This window comes from Pelecanus crispus, chromosome Z, assembly GCF_030463565.1.
Source record: "Pelecanus crispus isolate bPelCri1 chromosome Z, bPelCri1.pri, whole genome shotgun sequence".
In the NCBI taxonomy this organism is placed as follows: Eukaryota; Metazoa; Chordata; class Aves; order Pelecaniformes; family Pelecanidae; genus Pelecanus; species Pelecanus crispus.
Window position 1 is genome coordinate 33,382,633 of NC_134676.1, and position 15,193 is coordinate 33,397,825.

The window sequence follows — 15,193 nt, forward strand, 5'->3', positions numbered from 1 at the left end:
TAGACGCAGCTATATCAGGCAGTGACATATTCCTTAGCTGGCAGATGCTGCAGTTTACTGACTATATGAATTAGGCTTGGGTACCTTAGCACATTTCAAAAGAGACAGCTTTACTGAAAGTGACACACAGCTTATGGACCCAGACCTGTAAGTGTAATTGCCTTTGCTATGTACTTTGTGCATCCGATGCACAAAGCTGAGCAGGATTTGCAATGTTTTTAATATGAGCTAAGTTAAGGTAGTTATTAAATATAGTAGCTGGATAATGAGTCATGTCTTCTTGACTGTTATCAGATATTATAACACTGTTCACAGTCATGACTAACAGAGCCTGAAACCTGTACAGACTTTCTTGGAAGTCTTACACCTAAACTTCAAAGTATTCTGCCTATGAGGCACAGGGCCCTAATCTTACTTCTTAATCCATGCCTAAGCCTTTCATTCTTAGACAGTTCGATTCAAATAAATATTCTCCAGAAGTCATGGATTATTTATTTACCCTCAGCCTCTCTTGACCCACCTTCCTTTTTTTTTTCCCAGGAAGAAACAAAAAGTAGGTGGAAAAGTGAAATTCGGAAGTCAAGATGTTTTATTTTTGAAGTCAGAGAAAACATGCACTTCTTTTTTCTTTAGAATCACAGTTTGCATTGTAAGTATATTCATACTTATATATAACTAAATCCAACATTTTTAAAGCATTCAAGTAATCTACTCATAGAAAAAACAATCTTCATGTAAATTCACAAACAAGATTCTCCATTAATATCATGCATGCAAATAATTCTATTGCATATAATGAGAACTGTTTCAAGATGTTCAGTAAAGGTATGATATAGGAAAAAAATAATTTATCTGCAGGATTGTATAGCTGAGAAATTCTAAGAATTTTTTTCAATTTAATTAATTCAGTTTTCTTTTGACATGAGCAATTGTAGCAGAAGAATTAAAATGCCATTAAGACTGTTTTTAAACACATCCCAAGAAAGGATTTTTTGCATGTTTTATTTCAAAGATATAGTTCATTACTCATGGACAACAAATATTTGCCTTCTGGCAACAGCAGGCAGGCAGTGTACTAATACTAGCATATTTCCTCTTTAAACTATGGTTAAATACGGGAAGGGCTGGGCATATGCAAAAAGAGATGAAATCAAGTAAAGCTGAATGAGTTAAGAAAGAGAAAAAACAATTAGGAAAAGATAAACAAATAAATAGCATTTTAAATAACGTATATAATCATACAGACTTAGCTGTTATGTAGAATGCAAATACAGTGTCTTTACTCCGAGCTTTTATACATTTTCCCTTTGTAAGGTATTGTATTAATGTGGTTTGGGAAAATACAGGTAGTAAATTTTATAGTTTCTTTTCTCCCTCTCACAGTCTTATGCCCCTTATTCTTTTTCCTCTTCCTTCACCAAATATAATCTAAAATATTCTAGGACATCATTCGATTACTGAAACTATGGATGTGAAACGACATAGTTAGCAGAAGACAAACAACAGCTTTTTAAGGATGGACATGTAGACAGTTTGTATTAAAGGCCTAGATTTGGCCCATTTTTCACTATAATGCTGATATAAACAGGGCTTTTTTGTTGTTGTTTCTGTTGTTTTCCATGGCAGCAGAAAGAATGGCCTTCTATTCTGTGACTACCTGGTACATGCAAAATTAGTATAGTGGTCTTGTGACAATCTTTTCCCTTTTTTAAAAACTGTATCATTGCCACCAAAGGATATCTTCCAAAATGAACATTGTGCACCTATGTTTTATGATATCATCAGTCTGCTCCGAGACATAACCATGCACACCCCATGAAACACAGGGCCAAGTAAAACTTACCTCAGGTGCTGATGCTTGGAGCCTCAGCAAAAGCAAAGGTACCCTGTGTAGGTTGTATAACAACTGGAGAACTGCTCATTCCAAGTGATCTTTCCTAAGCCTATGGAGACAACAAAAGAAAGTATGTATAAGTTTCATTAGCTCACCCTATAGATATGTTCTTAGATGCTACTCTTATTGCAGTTTGAAGAGAAGGGATCTGTGGGATCTCTTCTCACCCATTGGAAGGAGCAGTGCATGAACACACACAAGTTTTGTATTTTTATTTCACTAATAGTGCCTTAAAACTCTGTATTTGCTGTCTTGCTCTTTCTTTGGGCTTTTCATTCAAAGCATTTAAGCAAAAAGTAGAACTGCCTGTCACTTATCTGCCAAAACCAGCCTTCCCTCCTCAATGGAATGATGTGGTTATTACTGCTGCTTTTGCACTGATACATGCTGTTGTCAGCCATGGACTGCCTGGGTAATAGTGCTGCCTAATCACTACTATTAGAGCTGAATCCTTGCTGTGGAAAGCAAGTCCTTCCTCAGACGGAAGGAAAAGTAGCTGATTATTTGCCTTTTATCTACAAGGCAGTTATTATGTGCTCGGGCATAGAAGCCTGGGTGAAGTCAGTTTAATTTAATGAAATAAATAGCAGTTTCATGCAATTTAGGAAGTATTTGTCTAGGCTTTTGGGTAGATCCCAGATTGTGAATTCTCATCCACACTCCTGTCTTCTTCCACAGTCTTTTACCTTGGATTATTTTTCTCCCAAAATAAACTGAGTGTTCTGTAAATTGTATTTATTACGTATAGTGCTTTAAAATTTTTCACATAACACAGGCTGAGTTTCCCCTTGTAAGGAGAATATATCTGTTTGATGTGATGCATAATAGCAAGCATCTGGAATATGGAGACTAAAAATACTGCAGAAATTATATTGTGCTTGTGAAATGAAGGACAAACAACAACCAAAAAACCTCTCTGTCTAATCTTTCAAAAATCAAGCAGTCTGGTTCTAATTTTCTGCATTAAAGGACCAGATTTTTTAAAGCATTCATGGAAAGATGAATGCACACATTTGTGTGTGTCCAATTTTGTTTAGGTGTATTAAGATCTGCAGCTCTATGCAGATGCAAAGCATACACACTTTTGTTCAGTCTGAAAAACCTGAGAACCTGCTAATTCATTTTTATGGATGGAAGACTTGTAGCAAATAAGCAATTATTGCACCAAATCTTGATATCTAAACTCACCCTGTCTTGCAGTAATTTTTAGCTGAGAAGAGCCCTTGTGAAGCTGTAGCAAAGATTTCAAGATTTAATTCTGTGAATTGGCAAGTATGTGAAAAAAAATTTAAAAAATAAAGGATTCTTTCTTTAGTAACTTTTAGACACTTACTTGCTCAAATATTTATAACATCACAGAAACAGATTCAGTGTTTGTTAGGTTTTTTGAACTTAACAGTTGTTAGTGACATAAGAAAAGATACTATAATAGAATTCTGATATCAGTTTTCCTAAAATGCTTTAAGACCAGGAATATGAATATTGGTTTTGTACTCATTTTTTACAATGAACATGACAGTATATTATCTAAGCTGTGGTGAAATGGCTCTACAGGTCTTGCAGTTTAGACCCATATACTTCCAGAACTGAGTAGTTTTCCCAGTTCCTTTAAACCCAGTTAATTTTCTATGTTTTATGAACACAAGAGCATAAGTATTTGGGGGGACAATTGTTACCAGTAAGTCCCTGAGAAGTGCTTGATCTGTTTTGTTTCATTTTCTGAAATGTTATTACAAAATACTTACATTGAGATTAATTCATAAACTATTAATGGCTAGCCATCATTGGATTTGGAAATATTTGGAGCTCTGTAAGTGAGTCATAGCTGCAGCTATCCAAGACACAAAATATCTAAAATATCTAAACCAAGCTGCTGCATGTTTGTATCCCACCATCTTAAAAAATTACCCTGACTAGAAAGACAGGCTTAAGGCTCTCTGATTACTCTATTGCTGTTCCTGCTCTTACAAGCCCTCTTGCCCAGCTAAGTCCTACAGCACAGGTCAGGCATTAGTCAGAGAGAGATCTGGCTGCAACTTTTGTGGCAGGATCATGCAAAGCCTTCCACAGTTGGTCAGCATTAAGGAGGCAACTAATCTAGCAGTGATGTATCACATCAAGCAACATCTCCCTCAAGTCACTGAAAAGAGATTTAATAGACCCTAAAAATTTCCTAATACTCCATATCTAGATATTTATAGCCTTATGAATTACTTCTTTCCTTTCCCTGAAAGACTCAAAGACCCTTGGAGCTCAGTTATGGTCACTACTACACTACAGTTAATCTCATCCTGAGCAGGGAATAAATAAAACAGCATTTGATTAAAGAAATTGGTAATACAATATTAATAACAGCAAATTCCCACCACAAGTACGGTGCCCAGGGAAAGAATAAGATGTAATCTGACAGCAAAAAGTTTTTGTTTAAGGATGGACAGGAAACAAAGTTAAGAACTGAAACAATGATAGAGAGTAGTTGTTTAATACAAATATCACTGCCAAATGTTTGCTTTTCTAAATCAATATTTAGACACTTGAATACATTTCTGACTCTCTGTTTTTCAAGAGTATTGAGTTCCTGGCATTTTCTAAGGCCATTTTATTGAGTCTTTTTTTTTGCTTACCTAAGGTAAAACTTGGCCCTATGGTTATGTAAAACATTTACATTGGTAAAGAGAGGTGGTCTCAGGAAAGGAGAGGACAAATAGAGAGTGGCTTATGGTGCTCATGTTCACTGAAACAAATATCATTAGCAGCAGCATACAAAGGAGGGTGTTTCATTGCTGAAGTCTATCATTTCTCTGGCATACTTCAGATCCTTAATGTTTCTTTAAAGAAACATTTCACTGAGGTATGGAGCATTGACCTTTCATGGGCTGATCAATGATCACATATTAATAAAAGCAGGCCATATACAGATTAAGAAGTAATGAAATTGAGTACTCAAGGTGCATAGAGGGCATCTGATATTTTATAAGGTGAACTTAATCAGCAGGAGAACTACTTCACGTATCACCATTTTCCTACAGAAATTACAGACCCAGGAGGTACAATTACTTTGTGCCTCCTGGCTGGCCCTCCTAAGCTCTGTGAGTTCATGTCAAAAGACAGAAGGTGAATTTCAGTGCACAGGTACCTCTCAGGAGCACTGCTGGGCATTACCTGCTGTAATGGTGCTGGATACAGCTGAGGAGCAGAGGGGCTGTACATCCCTTAGGTGCAGCCATAATTTTATCTTTTTGCTGCACAGCCTCTTACCTCTTCTGCCACCCTCTTGGGTTTCTGGGTGAGCAATACAGGGCTGACAATCAGGTGCTGGAGGGTAGTTTGAGGAAGTTCATCTGTCCATTTTCTCATCACAGACATTCTGGCACATGAGATGAAATGTTTAACAGTGTGCGGCTGTCAGGTGGAGGCTCGAACTTTCCAGGCAGAATGCTCAAGCAAAGCTATTGTTAGAAGAGCTTTTATGTGAACACAAAAAGCAAACCTGAGAAGGATCACAAACAGTGACTCAGATAAGCTGGTGTTGCACCATCTGCCCCTATGAGGGAGGGTGAGTAAATGTGTGCCTGGCACAGCAAAGACTGCCCTTTCTACACTTTATAGCAAGGGCAGGAAGCTGTGCTCCCATGAGGAGACCCTGAAGACCCTTAGTCAGTTAAACGGAGGGGCTTGCGCAGAAATTCACTATTGAATATACCAGTGGAAGCTATGCTATTCAGTGCTAGTACTGCCACCACCTCAATGAGAAACAAAGAGGTTTTTTTAATTATAAACTTCTGCAGTCAATGTTGTTATGTGTGTTTGTTAAATATTTAGTCCACAGAAAAATATCCTTCTTTTTAAAAAAAGAAAAACCAAAAAAACCCAACCTCAACCTCAGCTCTTTCTTTGTTGAATATGTTAGATGAAAAGAAATTATTTGCCAAATAGTACATTTATGCCGGTAATTTGTGTTAGACTAACTTTACTAGCTATTGTGACTCTATTTAGAGTAATGCTTTCCTCAGCAAAATTGGTCTCCTGTCTCTTTCAGCATTCATAATTTTCTTGAATTTTTCTTGGCTTCGGTTTGAAAATTGTTTTAGGTTCTTAATTGCAAACCCTACCAGAGGGAGAGATCAGAGGAACACAGGATTTGCCAAATGTGATGAATGCCTTGCCTCAGGGAATGGCCAATACCTGATTTGTTAGACGAAGGCCAAAGAGCCTCAAAACACATTCAGTCAGTCATGTAGAATATCCCAACAGACTGATGCCTGGAAGCCTAGCTCTAAGTACATGACTTTACTTGAGTACAATTCTAGAATTGTTATCATACCCCTGCACTCATCCTTTTCCCACCAGTCAAATGTATCCTTTTGTGTGCAGATGAGTGGGAAGTATGAAGCTAAGACCTCATCCTACCTTAGGAACTGATCCGAATGTCAGCAGAAGAGTAGGATTTCTCTTGCAGCGAATGAAGATGGATGTGCTCTGCCTTCATTACTGAGCTGAACAGAACTCCACTGAGGCATGGAGATCAGTCTGCTGTTGTGACTGTGCCCTTAGTCAAGGTGAGGCAGTGCTCTTCCCTTCAGCTCCTTACCTAAATCATTATTTGTATTCACACAGTTGTACACAATTACACAACCCACAGTGTGCCATATTTCATACCAACCCCCCAGATTTCTTGGCTGCTTATTGTCAAATACCTCTACCTTTGCTATTGCTACAGACTGATGTCTTGCTGATGTATTAAAGGGCTGTCTGTTCTGTGACGTGACTCAGTTCCTGACATTTTTCCTCCATCTGTAAAATGGAGCGAATAATACCTTTGTCAACAGATTGTTGTGCATTTTAATTGCTTAATGTCTGAGAAATGCATTACATTTCTGGAGTGCACAACATATGATAAACTTTATTTTATTTTTATGTTTTTGATGCTGATGTTTGCCTCAGTGACATCCCCATAACTGGCTCAGTCATGTTAGTTTGGAAGCGAAACAGCTAGAGTGCAAACCTGGAAAATCCTTTTTTCTAATTGGTGCACTGTTTATACCATGAGTAATAAGTTCTGTGGTTTGGCTGGAAGAAATTAAGAAGGCAATAAAAATGTCAAACAAAGTTGTAATGAATTTAGAAATAATCACTCATAATTTAGAGTTCATCATCCCAAAGCGTTATTTCATTTGATAGGTTTAGGTCATTATAAAGAATGTGCTCCTTCTTGCATCTGAAACTACATAAAAAGGGACAGTAGTTTATGGCTGCTATATACTTGATGAGATATTAAAATTTTGCAGCACAGCAGAAGATGGGGGGAGGGGAGGAGAATATCCATTTGAAGGGTGTATTTCTCCTGGGCTTTTGTATTCTCTGTTCTGAACAAAGTAGGCATGAGTCTTGGGCTTTCTTCTTTCTTTCCCCTGCCCCCCTCCCCTTGGTTTTTTCTTCCTTTATAGCTTGCTTTATGTTCTGTGTGCACTTTGTACATAATTAACTTGGACAATATTATGGAAGATGCAGTTAATTGATTTTTAAACTTCAGTTCACATAGACCTCTGTGTAAGATGCTACCAAGGAAAGGGATGCACTATATATCTTTTCACAGGTATCTCTTAGCTATGTTTTCTTTTCCAAACAGCTAACAGATCAGTATCCTGTCTGCTAAATATACCTCCTTGGAAAATCCTTCATACTCTGCTAAGATAACATTACAAGAATAAAGTCTCCAGAAGTCAGTCCTTCCCTTCTTTCCCTTTCCTCTTTTCGCCTTCTTTCTTTCTTTACCTTTGCTAATTCTGAACAGGCTGTGGATATATTTCAGTAGTTTAAAAGGTTTAAAATATTGCAGTCAAACAGAACAAAACAAACTCTTCTGACCCAGCAGGAAGCATGTTTTTCAGCTAATCATTTATTGTGAATGTCATTCAGATGCTTCCATTAATATGTAACTGCCAAGTGCTCTGATTCTGTCACAATTACACAGGGTAATAGTGTTAGGAAAGATTATAGCTTTCTTTTAGTTTAAAATTCTCAGGGTTATGTTTTCTAAGTATTTTGTAACTTTAGACTTGAAGTATATATTTGAAATTGATTGGATTTTCCCTGCTGGAAAAGAAGGACTTACTCTTTATTTTTTCCATCACTTTATGTCCATGAGTTTTCTTTCTTTTTTTTCTCCCCCTTGATGATTCTTCCCCATTAGCTGTCTACCAGTGTCTCTTTAGGAAGCCTGTGAACTAATACAAACTGTTGTTTTATGAAGGCTCCATGTAGATACTGAATGAAAGTCTTCAAAAATCCTTATTTTTAAACCATGTGCAGAATGCTAAGAGCAGGCTATGGTTCTGCTACATTCTTCAGGGTGAACCTCCAGAGATTCTTGGAAAAGCCTCTTCCTTTATTAAGGCTTTTGGGCCAGTTCCCACATGGGCAATCTGGCGGACTCCTGAGCTCACTTCAAGGCCTGGTTATGAACTTGGGAGAGATTTATTTAAGTTGTGCTTTTGCAGCCAAAAGTTCTGATTGTCCAACATAACAAAATATGTTGGTTGGACCTGTGGAAAAGTATTCTCTCACACAATTATCAGGTGCTGAAAAGACATCTGTTTTTTCCTTCATTAAAAAAAAGCCCACAATTGATTTTAACAGTAGCCACAGATGGTCTTGGGTAAGCCCAGAGCTTGCACTTCTACCAATCACATAATTGGAGGGTTTTCACCACAGGGATCCTAGGAAATATTTTCTAAGGATTAGATGCCTGACTCTAACATCACTGCTTAAATCTGTAATTTATTTAGTTTGTCCTCAGCCCAGTTATGAAGCACATTTTCTTTCAGAAGCTGGTCCAATATTTTCCTGTGGTTTACTGAAGCTTAACTGCTGGCACTATTAAAAAGTGTAATCAGTTTTCCCCTGTCAATGACAGCAATTTTACTTTTATGGTCTTCCTAAATCCTGTTTCTAAACTTTAAGTAAGTCCAGGATGATGTTTTGCAATATGGGGAAAGCAAACCATGTCATTCTCACCTGTGGTTTTCCATTGACTTCTGCTGCTTATCTCAACTTATTTTTAAATCATCTACCCTGTCTTATCCTTACCCTATGCAAGCCACTACAACCATCTGTTTATTTTCTCCTTGAAGGTCAGTCAATTATTTTTCCTACCAGACAATGAATTTGTGCTAGTAGGGACATTCTTTTGCGTAAGTCTGCTGGGCTGAAAGCTCAGTGAAATACAGACCAGGCTTAACTGGTTTTAGATGCCATCACAAATGTCTTCTTAGAGCATCTTCCCTGACATTCTGAAAATAGCTTTTGTTCTGACACACTATCTTCTTTTTGTCCATCTGCATAGATGTTCCTGCTAAAAGTAGGCTGATGTGCTCATCTGTCAATTTTCAACTTTTGTTTATATCACCATATCTTTTGAGGTTTCTTGGCACCTTCTTCTTCCTTCTTACTTCCTTTCATACACCTGTGTCTCAGTCTCTGCTGAGCATTATTGTAGATTTTACCTGCTTCCTATTTAGTGGAAAAGACCAAAAAGATTCCCTTCTCTACTGGCCATATGGGCTCCAAACTTGATTATTTTCCAAATTCCATCAGATACTGCAAATAAATGTTAGGGAGCATTTAGCTTAAAAAAACAAAGGCAACAGCACCAAATTCAAGCATAATTATTGAACAAACTTTCCTTGGAGTTTCTGTTGCGCCCACTCAAACCAGATGTTTTCAGTCTTGGGGACCAAGAAGTCCCAAGGCATCAGCTACTGCTGGTATGTATAAATGGAATACAGCCTTCTCCTAGAAGTTCAGGTAGGAGGAAGGTGGAAGATTATTAGAGGGAATAAGGACATACAGAAAATTCACAATTTTATTATAAAAAGATCATGTAGACTTGAGTTCAAGGCTCCAGTTTTATGCAGTGTTGAGACTTAAATTTAATCTGTTCATAGCTTTTGCTATGAACTGCTGCAAATCTAATCTGTTGGTTAGGTTACAAATCCCACAAGAACTGAGGAAAATGGCCTTCACAGAGCACTGTTGTGTTATCAAGAATCTTTTCTAAACATATCTTTTAAATTCACTTTCTTCTTTAGCTTGTGACTGACAAAGTAGTGTCCCTTATTCAGGAGGGACATTATGTATTAAAGTGACATTACTTATTAGGAAGTCGATGAATCAACCCCAGAGATTTGCACTTAGGTAAGTACTCACTGAACTCAGTAAAAAATGTAAAAGGTGAGGGCCTCTATTAATACTTTCTATTATTTAAGGAATATACATGTCATTTCAATTAACTCTGAACAAATGTCAGAAAACTATATAAGGTACATATGGATGCAAGTGAAAAAGAAATTTCATCGCTGGGTAGTGTTAGTTAATATTGTCTGTATAATGAAGTAATTAAATATTTGATAATAATGTTTGGCAAAAATTATTATTTTTTAATATAAGCAGGTTTGCCTAATATTAAAAAAAAATATATATATATTTATGGGGGTCCAGTTACCCTCAGCACAGATTAAAGATAAATTTTGGTAGTAAACTCTAGTTTAAACTGACCTAAGCAGAGAAATTAGTAATGCTTAAAATGTCTCAATGAGGCTTTTAACTCACATTTAAGAGACAGTTATTGTGAGTAATTGTAAGTTAATTAAATATTGATTATTACAAGAGTCTTTCTTTGATTTAAAAGGTAAAGCTATAAGATAAACCTGGTTACTTTATTATTTAAAATTACAGTCGTAATAAATGTGCAATTACACTTTATTGTTATTAAGTAGGAGTTGTGTCATTATTCAGCTCTAATTGGTATTAAACATTAAACAAGTTAGATATTGTTGTTAAGCATGGAAAAAACTGTTCTAAATACCTAATACAGCTAACGATAGTCATCATCCTGAACATTCAGAACATTTCTTTCAAGTTTGATGATGGTAGGATGCTTATTACCAATTTATTAATTACATCATATTAATAAACTTAACTTATTTTAATTTCACAGGCATGACAGCTTGATTTATCCTCAATATTCCCACTGGATCTTGAAGTCAAAAGGGTTTTTTTCCTAATGATCAATCAATAGTAAATTATTATGTAGCAAGTAGAAATATTTATTTTTCAGTGCTGTAAGTTTTTAGATCCAAGGAGTGAACTGGTAAATTTCCTACCATTACTTCACCTGCCAAACAGGAGAAACAGTTTTTAAGCTATAGATTAAGATACTGACCTTTTTTTGACACTTTTTGTTTTGATGGAGAGTCTATTATGTATTTACAATGAAAAATGATTGAAAATATCTGGTTTCCTTAAGGATCTCTTGAAGCAATATTCCTCATCTTTGATTGTGCTATGTATCTATACCAGTTTTTTCCCTATCTGGATCCATTTACCACCAATACATTCCAGAGATAGTTTAAGGTAGTAAACCACATTTTTCCACTGGTAAAATGGGGAAATCAAGGCACAGAGAAACATAGACTCTCAAGACATTAATAATTTTAGGAGGAAAAAGAGAATAAGAACTTGGAACTACAGACACTGGATAAATTAGATTACCCTTCTCATTCTTAAAAAACAAACAGAAAAGAAACAAGAGGTAGACAGAAGAAACTTAACTAAATGCAGTTTCGTTAAGCAAGAAATTGCATGTAAGGACATAGTTGTATTTGCTTATAAATCACATGACTGGAAGCTGTGTGAGAGCAGAGTTGGCTAATTTGCTATGAAATCTGAAGATAATTAGTCTTACATGTTACTAGTCATTTCTCCTGTCAAGGGGATGGGAAACACAGAGAAGACATTGAGAAGGGCATGTAGAGGGAGGCAAATGTTTGCTTCAGACCCTGTAAAAAAACCAAGCTGGACATTTCTCAAGAATAATATTTGGGGTTTTGAGGTTTCAGGTACAGAAATGACAAATTTCAGATTCAGTGCAATATTCCTATACCTGTTTCAGGCCCGTCAGAGTCAAGAAGGGCCAAACAAAATAATATAGGAAAGGTGTGGTGGAAAGGATGATTTTCAGTATCTGGAAGAGGTTCAGATGTTTTTCTTTTTTTTTTAGGGGAAGAAAGATGAGATCAGAGTTTATTTTAGCCAGACTTACTTTGAGCTAGTCAGAGCTGAGAGACAAGGCAACACTGGCCTGATTTTGAAACTTCAGTGTTTCTCATGAAGAACCTACAGAGAATAGTTATCAGTAGGTGGGTAGGCTATGTGATATGAGGGGTGAAGAAAATAGTGTGAAGTGCCCCTCCATCTCAGAGAGTAAGCAGAAATGTCAAGGAAAAACCCCACAAGCCCCCCAGATCAGAACAGGAGTGGAACTACTTTTGCATCTCGTTGGAGAAAGGATCCTGCTGTGTTGCCTGCAGGGTGTCCCTGCTTACAGGTGAACAGGCAGCGTGCCCAGCCTGCTCTTCCAGGCTGGCTCAGCAGGATTAATGTATTTTGCTCACTTTTGCAAAAGGAACGCGAAATGAAACGAGATCGTAGACAAGCCTTCTTCATGGTCCACCTCCTCTTGAAGTTGTCCCCAAGGACCACTCACGTTGCAGCCCTACAACTTTGGCTGTGCAGAGGTCTGTTGTGCACCCCCAGGAGCAGGAGGCAGGGTCATCCACGCAGGCACACTCCTGGCCACCCTCCCCTGCTACAGCAAAATACAGCCCAGCTGCTGAGAGCACAGCCGGATTTCCTTCAAACAATGCTGTTGTTACTGCCATCGTTCGCAAAGGCTGGAAGCCTGGTAAACAAATGTGGCTGTAGGTTACTCTTAACACAGCTGCTTTCATACCCTGGGGCTGGCTGGCAGCCTGCAGGGCACTGCCGTCCTCTCAGCAGTGTCTAACTGTGGGAAAAAAGAAGTGGAGGTTAGAAGAGGGGAGCTGTCCTTGTCCAACCAAGCCTATGAACGCACAGATGCTGGCAGATGTCCATGTATTATTCCTTTGTGTAGCAGCATGTCAGAGCCCATGGCTCTGCTCGAGCAAGTGGTACATAAACATACAAACAGGTATATATACACGCATAAAAAGCAGATGCATAGCTCTGACGGGTGTGATCAGTCACTGGGTTTATCAAGAAGAGCTTGTACCTTAGTTTGTGCATCTGCAAAGCACATTTCAAGTATGGAATTTTCATGTTGGCATATTAAATATTCCTTTTCAACGCACATTAATCTCTGGAAGCTTTTCCTTTTTTAATATGCTGTAAGCTTCAAAGTATTCTTTTCCCCCAACATAGTCTCACATACTAAGGGGGCACTTGCCCTTGCCTAATCACATCTCCAAATAAGCAAATATTGGCAAAAAAATCATAAACCTGATTGTTGCCTACAATCAAATGATGTTGAATTTTGTGGCCATTTTTGCCATTTATAAATATGAATCACAAATATATGTTGCCTCAGGGCATCTTAAATAGACTTTCTCCTAAAAAAAGTCAAAAGGTCTAATTCAGCTCTCAGATGGAGAGCTGCTAAAATTAACCACAGAGCAAAGACAAGTTTTGGAAGGTTTTTTAATATCATCAGAGTTGCCCTGAAAAGCTTACATCAGAAGAGAGGGCAGACACTTTAGTAGTTCATATATACAGCTGCGAGTGGAATTACTTACACACATCCAGTGTTCATTAGGAAAAGTAAGAATACTCTTCAAGAATATGAGCAACAAAGGTGGGGGAAATAGTACTGCACAAAGAAGACAAACAGCACTTACCGATGCAGATAGAGTTTTAATAACTTGGGAAGTTAATAGATGCTGTTTGGTGTCATCCCAGGAAGCATTTTTGCAGACTTGTCCCAACTGGAATTCTCTGCAGCTTGCATCACCAGGCAAAAATTGCACAACTCTGTTCCCAGCTATCCCATTTTCCATCCTCAGAAATTGGATGGCTTTGTGTTTGAATTCACAATAGCAACCCAGAAACAGCACTGCCAAGCAAGACAACCAGTCAACCAACTGGGAATGTGTTGATTTCAAGACTCCACCGATTTTTCACCATTGTAAATCAATGTCTTTGATGTTACCAGTTCTTGTCTGCTACAAGGTTAGTAAGATGTGCACCATGAATACCCATGAATAACACATGTGCTGTACAGTGGACATTTACAGAATTAAAGCACACCTACTTCTTTAGTACTGATGACATTCACTGGCCAGCCCTGGTGCTTACGTGGACAGCACTTTGTACTGTCCTGCATGACACTGAATCCAGCTTTCATTGTGGCTAGGGCGCTACTGTTCATCTTTCATTCAGTAAGGCCGTGTGTAAGGCTACAACATTTATATGACTTATGTTGCTTTTTTGGGAGTTCATACATGTTTGTTTTTAACATGCACTTTTTGTTGTACAGCCTGTCATCATGTATTTTCTTTTCTAGTTAAAATTCTGAAAGGAAGGATGAGTACAGCAAGCAAAAATGCTCATGCTGATGACAGAGTGGAGAGCATCCTGCACAATCTAACAGTACAGGACTTAAGCCAGGAAGGTGCTGAATGTCTTCAGATAGAATCAATAAAACACATGAAATCCTATACAATTCATAGTGTACAAACAGACAGCATGATTTCAGGCTACCTACCTAAAACACTGTAACTTGAACATATCACAGTTTTGCACTACCTGGGCCAAACATGTCAGCCTCTTTAACGACTGAAGTTATAGTGTCAAGAGAGAATTGGAAACCACATCTAGGCTGGCTGTGAGACCTTTCTGATGTTTGAGTTTGTTCACAGAGAGATGAAGTGCTTATCACTTTTAAGGATTAGGTTCTGTCAGGAGAAATAGCTATTGGCTATTGGAAATATGATGTTGCAATACCAACAATTTCACTAGGATAAAAGATGAGACAGGTGACAAAAATGATAACTTAGGCAAAACCTGAAGACTAAGGATATCAGAAGGAAAGAAGTCCCCTTAATGCACAGTTAGGGATAAACTGCATTTAGATACAGGTATGCTTTTCCAAATAAAATTCAACGAGTTTTCTATGTATATACTTGAGGAAAAAAGTTGGCCTTTGTAAAGACATGTTTGGGAACATGTAAAAACATTCTCCTGAAAATGAAAATATCTCATTTGTGGAAAATGTGGTAGCTTTGTGGGAATTTAAAAGTGAATTGCTTATTGCAATTCTACTCTCCCTGTTTGCAAAACTTTGAAAAGACAGCAGTCCAGGAGACAGTTTGGGGTAAAAAACAGGTTTTTAAGAAAATGTGGAAAACACACAAAGTGAAAAAAATATATAAATTCAACCATTGTCAGTACCAAATGTAGGAAAAAAGTGTGTATAATTCTAGG